Here is a 14,315-nt window from a genome sequence, read left to right on the forward strand (position 1 = left end):
AACCGATCACTGCGGTCCGGAAGATGACTGGCTAGTTCTGGAGGCTGAGGATGGGAGGTGTCAGTACCCTGGAGCCACAAAGACTCATTGTGGGTGAGGGGGAAGGGCAGTTCCCATAGGAATAATGAACTGCTGTTACCAGAAAAGGCGGAGTGATGGATAATATTGAGCACACATACTCAAAAGTCCCAAAGGAATGGATATCCATTATTTGGGGACTTACTCCATATGGATATAGTTAAATTGTAAAACGGAATAAATCTTCCCTATATCTGGATAGACGCAAGGGTGGGTAGGGAGGGACACAATATATTTACACTTTAGCATTTTTACTTTTTCTCCTACGTGGGACTGGCTTGATGAAGACGCTATAGACGTAAATAGCCGAAAGTATTAATACAGTAATTTTAAATTTTAGTGCCCTCTTTAGGCAAAGTATCCCGGGAATGCTTTCAACAATCCAGTTTTTTTCATCGTGACCACACCCTGTGTGTGCGACATGAGTATTACCGTCTTGCCCTTGCAGTTGGGGAAACCGAGGCATGACACTCCCCTATTCAGCTCTCTGGTGGGGTTGAGGAACAGTGTTGTCTGCATGACCTCAGAGGGTCTCCTGCATCCTCCGCGACGCCGCTAGGAATCCTCCTGTCCTTCGGCTTCGTAGAAGGAGAGCAACTCAGGCTCCGCCGCAACCGCGGGACTCGTCCTCTGCCCAGCTGCACCCGCCCCGTTCTTCCGCACCTTCCTCAGGGAGGTCCCGTTGGCCAAGGTCTGGCTGTCCCTCCTGTCCTCTGCCCCCGCCTCCCTTCCACCGGTCCCCGACGTGCCGGCAGCTCCCAGCCCAGCCTTCCCGCAGGGCGGTGCGGACAGATGCCGCCGAAGCGTCTAGCGGGAGGGGCGCCGGCGCGGCTGGAGGTGAGGGGGCCAGGCCCTTTGCTCTCCGCCGACCGGGGCGCCGCGGCCGGAGCTGCCGCCGGGCACCCGGGCGGGAGGAAGGTGGTGGCGGGGAGCGGTGAGAGGGTGGCTACGCGGGCTGGCCGGCGCCTGGAGAGGGAGCAGCGGGGAGCCGGGAGCTGCGGGGCCGCTCGGGGCCGCGCCGCGCTCGGCCACAAACCTCCCGGAGGCGCAGGACCCCCGGCGCCCTCCCGAGCGCGGGCGGGAGCCATGGCTTCGCGCGTCCCCGCCGCCGCTGCTGACTCGACACAATCGGCGGGTCGCGCGGGGGCCGCAGCGTAACCCGGGGGTGGGCGGCGGCGCGGAGCCGCCTCGGGAGCTCTCGGTGTCGCTGGGAGCTAGGAAGATGCCAGCACAAAGGCGAGCCGAGACCCAGCCCGCTGCGGAGGGCGGCGGGAAGAGCCGCTGAGGGGCGCGCCGGGCGCGCTCTGCCCTGCGCCGCGTCTCTCTGGGCGCTTCTCGCGGTCTCGGGGTCGGGGACTGCAGCGCAGAGACTCTCGGCTCCGTGGCAGCGGCCGCAGCAGCCGGGAGCTGCATGCAACGCGCGGCGGCGCCCCCCGGCCGCTTGCTTTCTCCGCGGCGCGCACTGACCGGCCGGAGGGCACCGGGGCCGCGGGTCCGGGCGACTGCGGGGGCGCCCTCCCGCCCCGCGGCCCGGTCCCCACCCGCAGCCCGCGGCGACGGGCGCAGAGCCCAGGTGAGCGCGCGGCCCTCGCCGCAGGTAGCGGACGGCGGGAGGTGGCTTTGTTTTTCCTCCCTTGCGCCCCGGCGCGGTCATTCATTTGACATTTCGGTTTCCGCTGCCCAGAAACGCGGGCGAGAGACACCAGGATGTGTTTGATGGTTTGGTTCTCCCGGGAAACTGGGACTTTGGGGTCTATTTGAGCATCAGTTGAGGGAGAGGACGCTTCATTTCCTTTTTGGTTGGGAATGTGCGGTGAACATCCTCTGCTGGAGCTTGGGGCCTGGAGGAAACTGGGGCTGCAGATTTAGACGTAGACGTTTCCGAGGACGCGCGACTGCAGAGGTCTGGCTCTCTCATGCCTTGTCTTCCCTATTAGCAGCGCTTGGGTGCTTTTCGTCGTTTATTATTATTAATTTAGAGAACATCTTTACAGGCACATTTATTTCTTTTAGAGTTAGAAGTCTTTGGAGTCAGTAGAGAGAGCTCACAATTAGAGTCACAAGGGTTCAATCGATATTAAACTTCAGGAAGGAAAACATTTGTGATCATTACAGATAGAGGTGGACAGCATGCAAACTTCGGGGGCCTTTAGCTTTTTGGATACGATTTCTGCTTTCACTGTCCTAGACTCACGCAAACTCTGTTTTTCGTATATGTATGCCTTTGTGAAAGTGTGAAACTTGTCTTTTCTGGAGTAGTGTTCTATAGTTTGTCATTTAGAAGAAGAATATTTTAGTGTAATTAGTAGAGCCCTCCATGTGTTTGTCTTATAAATATATGATTTTCTTTTTACTGTTTCTCCTGTTCCCTCAAGGGTTCATTTCTTCTGTTGCCTAGAGAGAGCTTTTTTTCTCTCTCTTCCCAACAGATGGCTGTATATTCCAAGAGGTTATCTTTAAAATGACACACACATTATCTACAAAGAAAGAAAGATCAGTTATTGACTTTTATCTTTGGAGTTATTAAAATAAAAGGCCTAATCTGGATGGGGACATTATTGATGGTGTGAAAATCTGGAGTTTGCTAATCTGTTTGGTCATCAGAAGAGTCCTGCGGGGATTGTTTATATAGCGTGGGAGACAGATGGCATCCCTAGCTGACTAGAGAAGCCAGTCATAAAGGGTCATTGTATTCTTCAGAAATTATCCACTTCACTATTAGAGGTGGGGTAGGGTGGGGTGGAGGGTGGCAAAGACATAATTTTGATCTCTTAAAGGAGACACTATAACATTGTCGTCCAGCAGTCTAACCAGCTTTAATTTTTCTTTTTGTTGAATATTCAAAAAGTCCCAATTGAGCTATTTGTTTTGATTATTTCATTGGCACGTTTTGGCTTCAATGTGGTTGTGTGAAGCAGTTTATTAGCAAAAATGTCTTTGAACTTAAAAATAATCATGCTGTTTCTGGGGGAAAATCAGTTGCACCTTTCTTAGCTCTTGTATATAAATGGCCCCTTGGACTCAAACCGTCTCTTGTCTGACTTTAGTCTGCATTAGTTTGAATCCAGTTTCCCTCACCATCTCCATGACAGGTGGTTTCTTAATTCCCAGCATTTGGCGGCAGACTCTGAGGTCTGGGCAGTACTGTACTTCCATGATGATTTCCCAGCCTAAGACATTCGCTTCACCATCGCCTCTATCACTGTATTGGGCAACATTTGGCAATGAATCTTTATGAATGACTGTAGTGTCGGTAAAGAAATGAAAATCATTCTGAACATTTGAGATAAACCAGCTGGAGCTTTTCTGCCCCTACCACTGTTGTGGATTATCTATGTGCTGTAGATTGCAACCAGATCACAAAACTGGTTTTCCCTCGTTACAAATGCGAAGGAAAATATTCCGGTAAATTAACATTTGCCAGCCACAGGACTAAATTTAGTGAAGAATATGGGCAATGTTTGACCCCTCTGAAAAGGAGGCAATAAATAAAAGTAAGCACTGGTTCTGTTTCACTTGGGCAATGTGATCTTGGGAGAAAAGCCTATTTTCTTACTCTTTTAAAAGGCTTTTGCAACACTGATTTCAGCCAAAGGTGAAGAAATCAAGGTTGTTACCTATAGTTGAGGGCAGATGCTTTGGCGTTTTCTCCTAGATCAAGGTGTTTGCAGGAGAGGTGGCTTTTGGGATCTTCCCAGTTTTAATATGTGCCTACACATCAATGAAATGATCTTGCATTCAAAATGCTTGTTAAATCTATATGGTTGGTATCTGTGTAACCTCTAACCAGGTGCCACGTGGCTTTCTCTGTTGTAAAGTGTTCCTTTAAGAGAAACCAGAGGCTCCTCACCTGGGGCTTGATGTGGGCCTGGCCTGGATCCACATTCTTGTGCATTGCTGACTGCTTTCTTGGGGAAAAACTGGAACCAGTTTTGCTTGGTGTGTTGGATAGGGAATGGCAGCGTTGGGTGAAAACCTTTCCAGCTCTGTTATCAAAAGCCAGGCCTGGCCTGAAAGAGGGAGGACTGTGTTTGAAGTTTGATTGATTTAACAGAGGCAGAGGTTGCTTCATTACACACAGGATGCCTTTTGTATCAGGATATGAATGAGAGATTAGAAAGGTGACCAGATGCCCTGCTTTGCTTGTGACAGTGCCAGTTTATTCCTGTTGATTTATCTTAATTATCAAAAGCACCCCCTTTCACGTGCAAAAAGGCCCTGGTTTGGGTGATAAGTTAATTATCTGGTCACCCTAGGTATTAAGGAATCCTGAATTTTTTTCATCACCCCTCTTCCGACACCAGATTTTGAGTCTTGCTTTATTTCAGTCTTTTATTTATTAAATGTAAAGATAGAAAATCAGAAAAAAATTAAACCTGAAAAATACATAAGAAAAAATGAAATAGGAGGAAGAAAGATAGGAGAATGGGATAATTGCTTGCCATCTATTTATACACATAGTGAATAAAATAGTTTTATTCTTAAATTATTAAGTGTCTGCCATGGCTGTAAGCCGATATTATTATTGTCTTCAAGCACCATACAAATGAGCACCTGTCCATATATCTAGAGCTGACTCTAATTGGGGCAAATCCTGTGATTTGGGAGAACAGTTTCTACAAAACCTGTTTGCAGACCTGATGGTTACCATGGCTCTTAGAGATAGGAATGCAAGTTTCAAGATCTAGTGTCTGGTCCAGATCTTGGATATTTACTGAGATTCCAGAACACAAGTGTTGTTGTGAAGACTTGACTCCTCATTCTCTTAGTTTCCAAGCTCTCTGGGACATAAGGATAATAGGAGGGCTTTTGTTTTCTGTACTCTCTTGTGTCTCCAGCGTTTGGTTGGGATCTCAGCTTTTCATACAGAGAAGTTGCAGAGAGGGAGAACTGGTGTGTCTGTTCACCACATGAAAATTCTCATGGGGGTTTGACATGATGCAGGTGACCTGGCAAGGGTTTGGGTTCTTTACCAAAGTTAGATATATGAAGTTTGTGGCATTTGCTTCTGCAGTAGTTGCTATGCTCCTTTACCAAAGAATTGTGTGTTTGTAACACAGCTCACTTGCTATGTTGGCCAGTGGATGTTACAATTAATTATGGCTGTCACCTTTCCCAAACTCACTCCACTTAAGTCCTCAAAAGCTTGGTCAGCATGTCTAAATAAGAAGAAATTTATTTTTTTTATTTTTATTTGTTATTTTTTTTGAGACAAGGTCTCACTCTGTTGCCCAGACTGGAGTGCAGTGGCGTAATCTTGGCTCACCACATCCTCTGCCTCCTGGGTTCAGGCGATTCTTGTGCCTCAGCCTCTCAAGTAGCTGGGATTACAGGCATGCACCACTACCACTGACAAATTTTTGTGTTTTTAGTAGAGACGGGATTTCACCATGTTGGCCAGGCTGGTCTTGGACTCCTGACCTCACATGATTCACCCTCCTCAGCCTCCCAAAGTATTGGGATTACAGGCATGAGCCACCGTGACCAGCTTATGTATCTTTTTTATAAGTAGGATGACTATATAATTAAAAAAAATCCAGACAAGGATACTTTTGAGAGTAAAATATGGCACTAACTAGAAAGGGCATTAGATCAATAAGCATAAACTGAGACTGTGCCAGGAACACTGGGATTTATGGCTATTCTAACTATGACTGAAGTCATAAGCTTTTATATGTAATATATCCATATGATAGAGAAATGTCCTTAGCTTCTTCTAGGCTTGTTCAACATATATGTTTACATGTGTGTATGCAATGTATGTATAGATAAACATTGATAATGTATCTATAGATATGTGCATTGTAGGTTTGAAATAAACTACTTAAGAAGTCCTAGTAATTGGAAATTTATGGCCTTATCTCTTTCATTGGTTGACTTCTTAACTAAACTCTTTGAATCTAGCCTCTCCAAATTTTAAATCATCTCCTGATCTTGTCTATTTTGATACCATTCTGTTGATATAATTCTTTTGCTTAAAAACCTTTGATGGCTTGTCATTTTCTTTTTAATTCTCAAAGTAAGATCCATAGGCAGTTTGGTAGTTAGAAGGGAAAAGCAGTGAAAAAATTTAATTCATTCATCCATTCATTTATTTGTTCATTCAGCTAATATGTATTGAGCTCCGTCTGTGGGTTAGTCTCTGATCTAGGTGCTGGGAATATATCAATGAATAAAACAAAGATCCCTGACCTTGTGGAGTTTTCATTCTATTGGGGGCAGGCAGGTGGGAGGTGGGAGACAGATAATAAACCAAGTAACTAAATTATATATGATGCTAGAAGGAGATGAGTGCTTTGGAAGAAAGAGAAAGTAGGACAGGGTAAGTGTGGTTGAGTAGGCTTTATGGAGAAGGCTTCATGGAGAAAGAGACCTTAAGCAAAGAGTTAAAAGGAGGTAAGAGAAGTTACTTAATACAGATACCTGAGGGATAGAGTTGCAAGATGGCCAGTGCAAAGGCCCTGAGAAAAGAATATGGATATGTTCAGAGATTTGCAAGATCAGCATGATGGGGTGGAGTGACGAGGAGGGAGTCAGAAATGAGACCAGAAGGGTGGTGTGGGTGTTGCAAAGCATGCAGGGCCTTGAGATAGGCCATTTAATTATGATTTCAGCACACATCCCCTTATGTTCTTAAAACTTATTATCATATTTAAGCTTGTATTTGTGCTGCAAAGACTGCACTGGTGAGTGCGTATAGCTTACATTTTGTTAATGGTCCACTTCATGTTTGTTAATATAATTTTTATATCATTTACTTATTTTTTATTGTTAAAAGATTGTTTTTTGTTTTTGCTGTTCTTTTTTTTTTTTTTTTTTTTACTGTACTTTAAGTTCTAGGGTACATGTGCACAACGTGCAGGTTTGTTACATATGTATACATATGCCATGTTGGTGTGCTGCACCCATTAACTCGTCATTTACATTAGGTATATCTCCTAATGCTATCCCTCCACTCTCCCCCCTCCCCACAATAGGCCCCGGTGTGTGATGTTCCCCTTCGTTTTTGCTGTTCTTAAATTGTATTCCCATTTCACAAAATGAGATAAGTGGTTCAAAAGTAGTTCATTAAAGTGTAAAAATAGTGATGAAAATAGTACGGTAAATGCTATATTTCAGAATACAATAAACATAATTAGAGAACTGAATCTCACTGCAAATAAAATGGGAATACGTATGTGTAGAGACGAGGGAATCTGTGAGAGTGACAATTTCAGAACAGTAGCTGAAATTGAAAAGTGCAAATGGAAATATGACAATAACTATCTCAAAACTGTTTTTTTATTGGACTTGCTATCCCCATTAGGACCAAATGAATCCGTAATCATTGCCTGTTATGAAACTTTGTCCAATAGTGGCATGAAGCCATGGATGTTTTTGTGTCATTTTCGAACAAAGCACAGTGGCTTCTCTGTTATACTATTGAAGTTTTCTAGGACAAGCACACAATAATGCTTTCCTTTATAAAATTAATGTATTATATGGCTAAAGGTAGGTAAGAGACTATAATTCTATTAGCATCATTCAAGGATCCTTGTAGCAAAATAAGTATGAGTCATATTATTGAAGAGACATTTGGAAAATCAACTGGAAAGTTAAAGACAAACATCCTTAGAAAGAAACCAGAAGTTATTGACAAAACTCCTTTGTCAAATGACATGGTTGGCTGTGGCATAATATTAGTGGAGTGGAGTGTGGAAGAGTGATTACTATCAAGTGCATGCTAGCAGATATTTCACTTTATGGTTGGATGAAACCATCGATGTCATGCAGAGAATGAATCAGCTTTTGGCATTTGTTCAGAGATGAGTGCTCGGTGATGCTTTTGTTCATTTATCACTGAAAACTCGTGTTATAGGAAGAGGTTTTTTTTTGTTTTTGGTTAACCATTATTCATGAGATTGGAAAAGTTGCTCGGGACAGAACTGACAGGGTACTGGGCTCAGGTACAGATAAGGTGATGGCTTCGTGAAGAAAGGAAGTTGTACTTAGAAAGCAGCCAATCCACATGCTACCCACTTCATGAAGATGTAGTGCCTTCTGATCTTGAGGAAACACAAAAAGAAACAGTGGAAACTATGGATTCAGCCAAACTGTGGCCCCTGCATCAATGAGTTTGCTCTGCAAAGTGATGGGCAGTGAGGGTAAGACTGCTTCCCCAAGCTGACATATGCTAACTGCATAGTGGAAAGGTGCTTGTGTAATATTTTATCTGTGGAGTCAGATGTCTGTGGAGTGAGAAAAACATTTCCTTATGACGCTGATTAGAAATGATTTCTGTTATATCAAGTGGTATACCTAAGTCATATGCTTAGTCTGTGGTGAACCATGGCAAGGACAGAGAGGAAAGGGAGACTTATTAACAAATAAAACAATATGCCGCAATCTTAGACTATGAAATTTTTTATTAGAGAGTTGGAAGTTCACATTGACTGTAAATTAAGGAAGCGATGTCTTCAGTAATAGACAGCCATTTATATAATAAGGATAGTATCTCTCAGTGACCTGCTAGAAGAATAAGAGCTCAAAGTAATAGAACTTAGACCCAGCAAGTTTTGATGAGGAGTGGACACAAGTGTGTGTATCTGGTATTTGAGAGCATGTAGAGAACCATGGCGGGAGGGACCCAGACTTTTAGGATTTTGTACTAAGATATTGGGTGGCAGGGAGTACAGGCCGAAGGAGGTAGAGAAAACTGTCAGATTTCTTTGACAGTTGGATATGACCTTTCTTATATTTTTGCCTTAGGCTTCACTTCATTTCATCCAAGTGGACTTCATACTCAAAGGTTTTCAGGACATAATCTATATTGCCGTTGGCCTAATGTAGAAAAAATGAATGATTTCTTATGGTCTTATAGTGGTCTTGGATTCTTTCCGTATAGGCCCCTACCCCTTCCTCCCTCCAGTTTTTCCTCCCTTCTTCTCTTTCTCCTTCTCCTCCTTTGTTCTCTCCTTCTTTAAGCCATTGAGTTGGCATCTGTAAGCTAGATGAGCTAGAAGAGCTCATCTTCTGTATCACTGTTATCTAGGTAGATATATGTGCTATTCAGGGAACAAGGGAAAGGAGCCCCTAGGGAAGGGAAGTTCTGTACCTTGCTCAACTAACTCATCCTGATGTCTGATATCCAGCTATAGCATGCATTTAAATGTAAACTCCCATTTTTCAATAAAGACTCATTTCTTTTTTTCCCTCTTTGGACTTTTAGTAAAGATGGAGTCATTGTCTTTTGTTTAATAAGTCGTCTATTGTGATGGCTATTATTTAATACTAGGACAAAAGTCATTCATGCATTATTCATTGAACCTTATATGCCAGGCTCTATGCTAAGTAATGGGTATAAAAGAGGTTAATAATCAGACATGGCTCTGTCCAGATAAGACAGAATCTAATGGAAAACAGGCCACACAGATATGAATAAATAAATAAGTAGATAATTGCAAAGCAAATATGGCAAAATTATTAATGTTTGTTAAATCTGGGTGTTGGTATGTATGGTATACCGCAGTAACATACTTAGCCCACAGTGAATCATGGCAAGGACAAAGAAGGAAGGAAAAATTATTAACAAGTAAAACAATATGCCACAATCTTAGACTATGAATTTTTTTTATTAGAAGTTAGAAGTCTACATTGACCGTAAATTAAGGAAGTAATATTTGGTATATGGGCTACTGTTATGTTAACTTCTTAACAATATGAACTTCTAAATGTATATTTTAAATATTTCATAAGCAACAAATGAAAAAACCTAGTTGGAAGTACATTAAGTGCTTTGTCAAGGTGGGCTTTGGCAGATAATATTGTGTAACTGAGACTTCCTTTAGATGGAGTGCTCAGGGAAAACCTGAAGTGTAATTCATCACTTGCCTATATAAGAGGGATGGGGATAATTTGGAAAGGGTTCAGGGAAGAGTCACAAAGACGATTGATGACAGAGTTGAAAATAGCCCTATGAGAACAGTCTTAGGGAACTGGGGATGCTGAGCAGAAATGGAATGCTTAACCTAATGCAGTGATTTAGTGTTTTTTTTTTTTTTTTTTAAATTTATAGGGACTTTTACACATCTACCTTCTCTTCACTTGTCTCCCATGATCAACAGCAGGCAAGACAAGTGATTCAATTTAGAATTATGGGTTAGAAGAGAATCAGAGTTTTGTTCTGCACTTGAGGAAAAATTGGAAAGGATCTGAGAGGTAAACTAGTTCAGCCTTTCATAAAGAAATATCTCTTCAGTGTTTTTAACAGGTGGTCATCAGGTTTTTAGGAGATAGTTTCCATGCTTCCTCCATCAAGAATAGGGTGATGGTGAGTGGGACACTCTAGTTTACTTTAATTAGACAGGTCTTCTTCCTGTCCCATAAATACCCTAGACTCATCTCCACCTCAGTACTTTTACCACAGGAAGCAACTCCCACCTGGAATGCCCACCACTTCTACTTACTCTTTCAGGCCCCAGGTCTCCATTGCCCTCTGTATGCAATTTAAAAACAGTGGTTTTTGTCATTTTTCCCACCTCATTCTTCTGAAGAATATGCCATTCCTGGAATTCAATGTAATTTCCCTCGTCAGTGATTGACAGTAAGAATAAGGGTAGGGTAAGTATCTTATAGGAAGAGTTGGGAGGAATTGTGTTTAGCCTTCTACCCAGATGCTGATATGCTACCCTCTTGGGAATCACTCATTTGTAGCAATTAAAATCTTAATCATCTGCTGTTCTAGGTGGTGCACTAGTTATTGTTTTCTGTTAGTCTTCTTGCCAACTAGATTTTAAGCACTCTAAATATTTGGAAACTTGGCAGATGTCCATGTGTAATGCCCAGTATTGATCACATAGTGAATATTCAATAACCAATGCCTAATGGCTAAAGGAACGATCTATTTCTTCTTCATGGACCATTATGAAGGGTTGTTATTTATATAGATCAGATATTACTTGACACAGGATGCTAAAAAATTAACATTTTGGACTTTTAAAATGTCAGAAAGTCAAGTCTTGTAGGCCTAATTCATTCAGATAACTCTCATCTCAGACACTTTCTTCGTAAGTCTTCTAACTCCTTGCTATTCAAAGTGTGGTCCACACAATCCAGGCAGCATCAGGATCACCAGAGAACTTGTTGGAAATGCAGAATCTCAGGCTCCACACCAGACTTATTGAATTTGAATTTGCATTTTTTTCTTTTTTTTTTTTTTGAGACAGGGTCTCTCTCTGTTGCCCAGGCTGGAGTGCAGTGGCACCATCTCTGCTCACTGCAAGCTCTGCCTCCTGGGTTCACGCCATTCACCTGCCTCAGCCTCCTGAGTAGCTGGGACTACAGGTGCCCACCACCATGCCCGGCTAATTTTTTTTTTTTTTTGCATTTTTAGTAGAGACGGGGTTTCACTGTGTTAGCCAGGATGGTCTCGATCTGACCTCGTGATCTGCCTGCCTCAGCCTCCCAAAGTGCTAGGATTACAGGTATAAGCCACCACGCCCAGCCTCAATCTGCATTTTTAAAAGATCCTCACATATGTTGGATGCACAGTAAAGTTTGAAAAACATCATTTTAGATAATCAGAACTCAGAAATTTAGGAGTATTTATCTTCAAAGAGAAGTAAGTGTGGAAATGAATGAGTCTATGGATGAGATCCTCAGTGCCTTCTGCCATGTGGTCTGGAATTTTGCTACTTCATATAGGAGCTTGCCAGGCCAGAAGATGCTCGCAGGAGTTCCCTGGGGTAGTTCAGGTATGTAGGTGATATTTAGGATTGGTGATTACAGGAAGAGGAAGCAGTTGTTGGCATGAGAAACTAGGAGAGGTTGTCGTAGGTCGAGGAGCATGGCAATGCAACCCTAAACCAAGAGATCGCTTTATGATTGGACACAACTTCTAACTCCCTGGACATGGACTTGTCTCAAACTCCAACATCTCCAGAGCCAACAGATCACAAATGAAACGAGCTGGATGTGTTGTACATGGTAGCCTTGTGGAGTGGTGAGGATCATGGAGAGACATACTTCATCAGAAGGAAAGGCGATGTCCCCACTTGGCTCACCTTATTGTTGCCACATGGGAATTTGGACCCACCATGGCCAAATCTTCAGATTTTTCATATGAAGCTAAACTTAATTACATGTAAGTTTGTATGTAAAACATCTCTTGGGTGTAATTTGTTGGTAAGTAATTATACTGTTTTTAGAACAGCTCATGCCAAACGAAATTCATGTGCTGTTGTGCTGTCTGTGTCTGGTTTGCAGTACCTGTTCTGGATCAACTGAATGTATGAGGTGGTTTTGATACCCGGCTTCTTCAGTGCAGGGCACCAGGCACAGGCATTATGGATCTTTACGTAGAAAATGAAATAAAAAGATGTAAAGGAATGGAGCTGCATATGCTTTGATGGCCCGATTTAAAAATCCGTGATAATCTCAAGAACCTCAATGGTGTTTGAAGAAAGGGTTAGGTGCCTAAAGGAATAAAATCTAGGTTTTGTAAAAGCAGTAGGCAGGGGTTGAGGCAAGGGTAAGGAAATACAGAAACAGAAAGTACTTGGCATCCTCAAGCTAGGATCACACACTGCAACAAAGCAGTCAGGGCGAGGATGCTGGACCACAGCTGGGACCTTCTTGTGCTGGAAGAGAAGTGTGACTGTAGCTAGAATTTGAGTTAGTTTGTCTTCAGCATCTGGTTATTGAATTTGGTGGCTACTGATACTGAGTTTTGCTGAGTTTTCAATTGAAGTTTGTCATGGCAAAATGACATATTTTGAGAGTGAAAACCAGGTGAAGAAACCAAAATTCTTCCTAAAGATTTGCTACTTATTGTATTTGTTAGAGACTAAATTTCTCCAGGGTGAGGATAGTTTATTATTATTATTACTATTATTATTTTTTGAGATGGAGTCTCGCTGTGTCGCCCAGGCTGGAGTGCAGTGGCGTGATCTCGACTTACTGCAAGCTCCGCCTCCCAGGTTCACGCCATTCTCCTGCCTCAGGCTCCTGAGTAGCTGGGACTACAGGCTCCCGCCACCACTCCTGGCGAATTTTTTGTATTTTTAGTAGAGATGGGGTTTCATCATGTTAGTCCAATCTCCTGACCTCGTGATTCACCCGCCTTGTCCTCCCAAAGTGCTGGGATTACAGGCATGAGCCACTGCGCCCGGCCATGGTTTATTATTTGTCTTTGCATCCCTAGCATCTATCACAGTCCAAATCAATGAATGTTTCTTGACTTGAACTGATTATAAGACAAAATAAAGTTTTATTTTCTATCTTGGAAGTCTTTCTATAGGTGTTCATTTTCCTGACTAAATTTAAAAAAACAACTTTATTGAGATACAATTCACATACCATAAAATTCACAATGTTAAGGTGTGTAATTCAGTACTTATTATTTTTATCTTTTATTTATTTATTTTTTTGAGATAGGGTCTCACTCTGTCACCCAGGCTGGAGTTTAATGGCACGATCTCAGCTCACTGCAACGTTTGCCTCCCGGGTTCAAGTGATTCTCGTGCCTCAGCCTCCCGAGTAGCTGGGACCACAGGCATGTGGCACCATGCCCAGCTATTTTTGTATTTTTAGTAGAGATGAGGTTTTACCATGTTGGCCAGGCTGGTCTTGAACTCCTGACCTCAAGTGATTCTCCCTTCTTGGCTTCCCAAAGTGCTGGAATTACAGGTGTGAGCCATCGTGCCCGGTCAATTCGGTACTTTTTAGTACATTCACAACAGTATGCAACCATCACCACTATCTAATTCCTGAACTTTTTCATCACCTCCAAATAGAAATTATATACCCATTTGTAGTCACTTCCCATTTTTCCTGCTCCCAAACTCATCAACCACTACTCTAGATTTGCCTATTCTGGACATTTTGTATGAATGAAATAATATAATATGAAGTCTTCTGTGACTGGCATCTTTCATTTAGCATAATATTTTTAAGGTTTATGCATGTGTAGCATGTGTCAGTACTTCATTCCTTTAAATGACCAAATATTTCACTGTATGAATTTTGTTTATTTTGTTTATCCATCCATCAGTTGATGGACAATGGGATGGTGTCACTTTTCAGCTGTCATGAGTAATGCCGCTATGAACATTTATGTAACAGTTTTTGTGTGGATGTATGTTTTTAGTTCTTTTGCATATATACCTAGGAGTAAAATTGTGGGCCATATGGTAATTCTGTGTTTTGAGGACCTGATTAACAGAAAGTAGGTGCAACATTTTATATTGTAATGAATGATG

General features: G+C 42.5%; 1 protein-coding gene across 1 annotated transcript in view; it reads left to right on the top strand.

Annotated features, from left to right (window-relative positions):
- Positions 1 to 420: 420 nt before the first annotated feature.
- Positions 421 to 14,315, top strand: part of HECW2 (HECT, C2 and WW domain containing E3 ubiquitin protein ligase 2) — a 391,418-nt gene continuing 377,523 nt past the window's right edge. The window contains exon 1 of the mRNA XM_050751032.1: positions 421 to 915. The gene's annotated coding sequence lies outside the window, so the exon portion shown is untranslated. The remainder of the gene's footprint in view (positions 916 to 14,315) is intronic.

The sequence above is a fragment of the Macaca thibetana genome, chromosome 12, assembly GCF_024542745.1.
Source record: "Macaca thibetana thibetana isolate TM-01 chromosome 12, ASM2454274v1, whole genome shotgun sequence".
Taxonomy (NCBI): Eukaryota; Metazoa; Chordata; class Mammalia; order Primates; family Cercopithecidae; genus Macaca; species Macaca thibetana.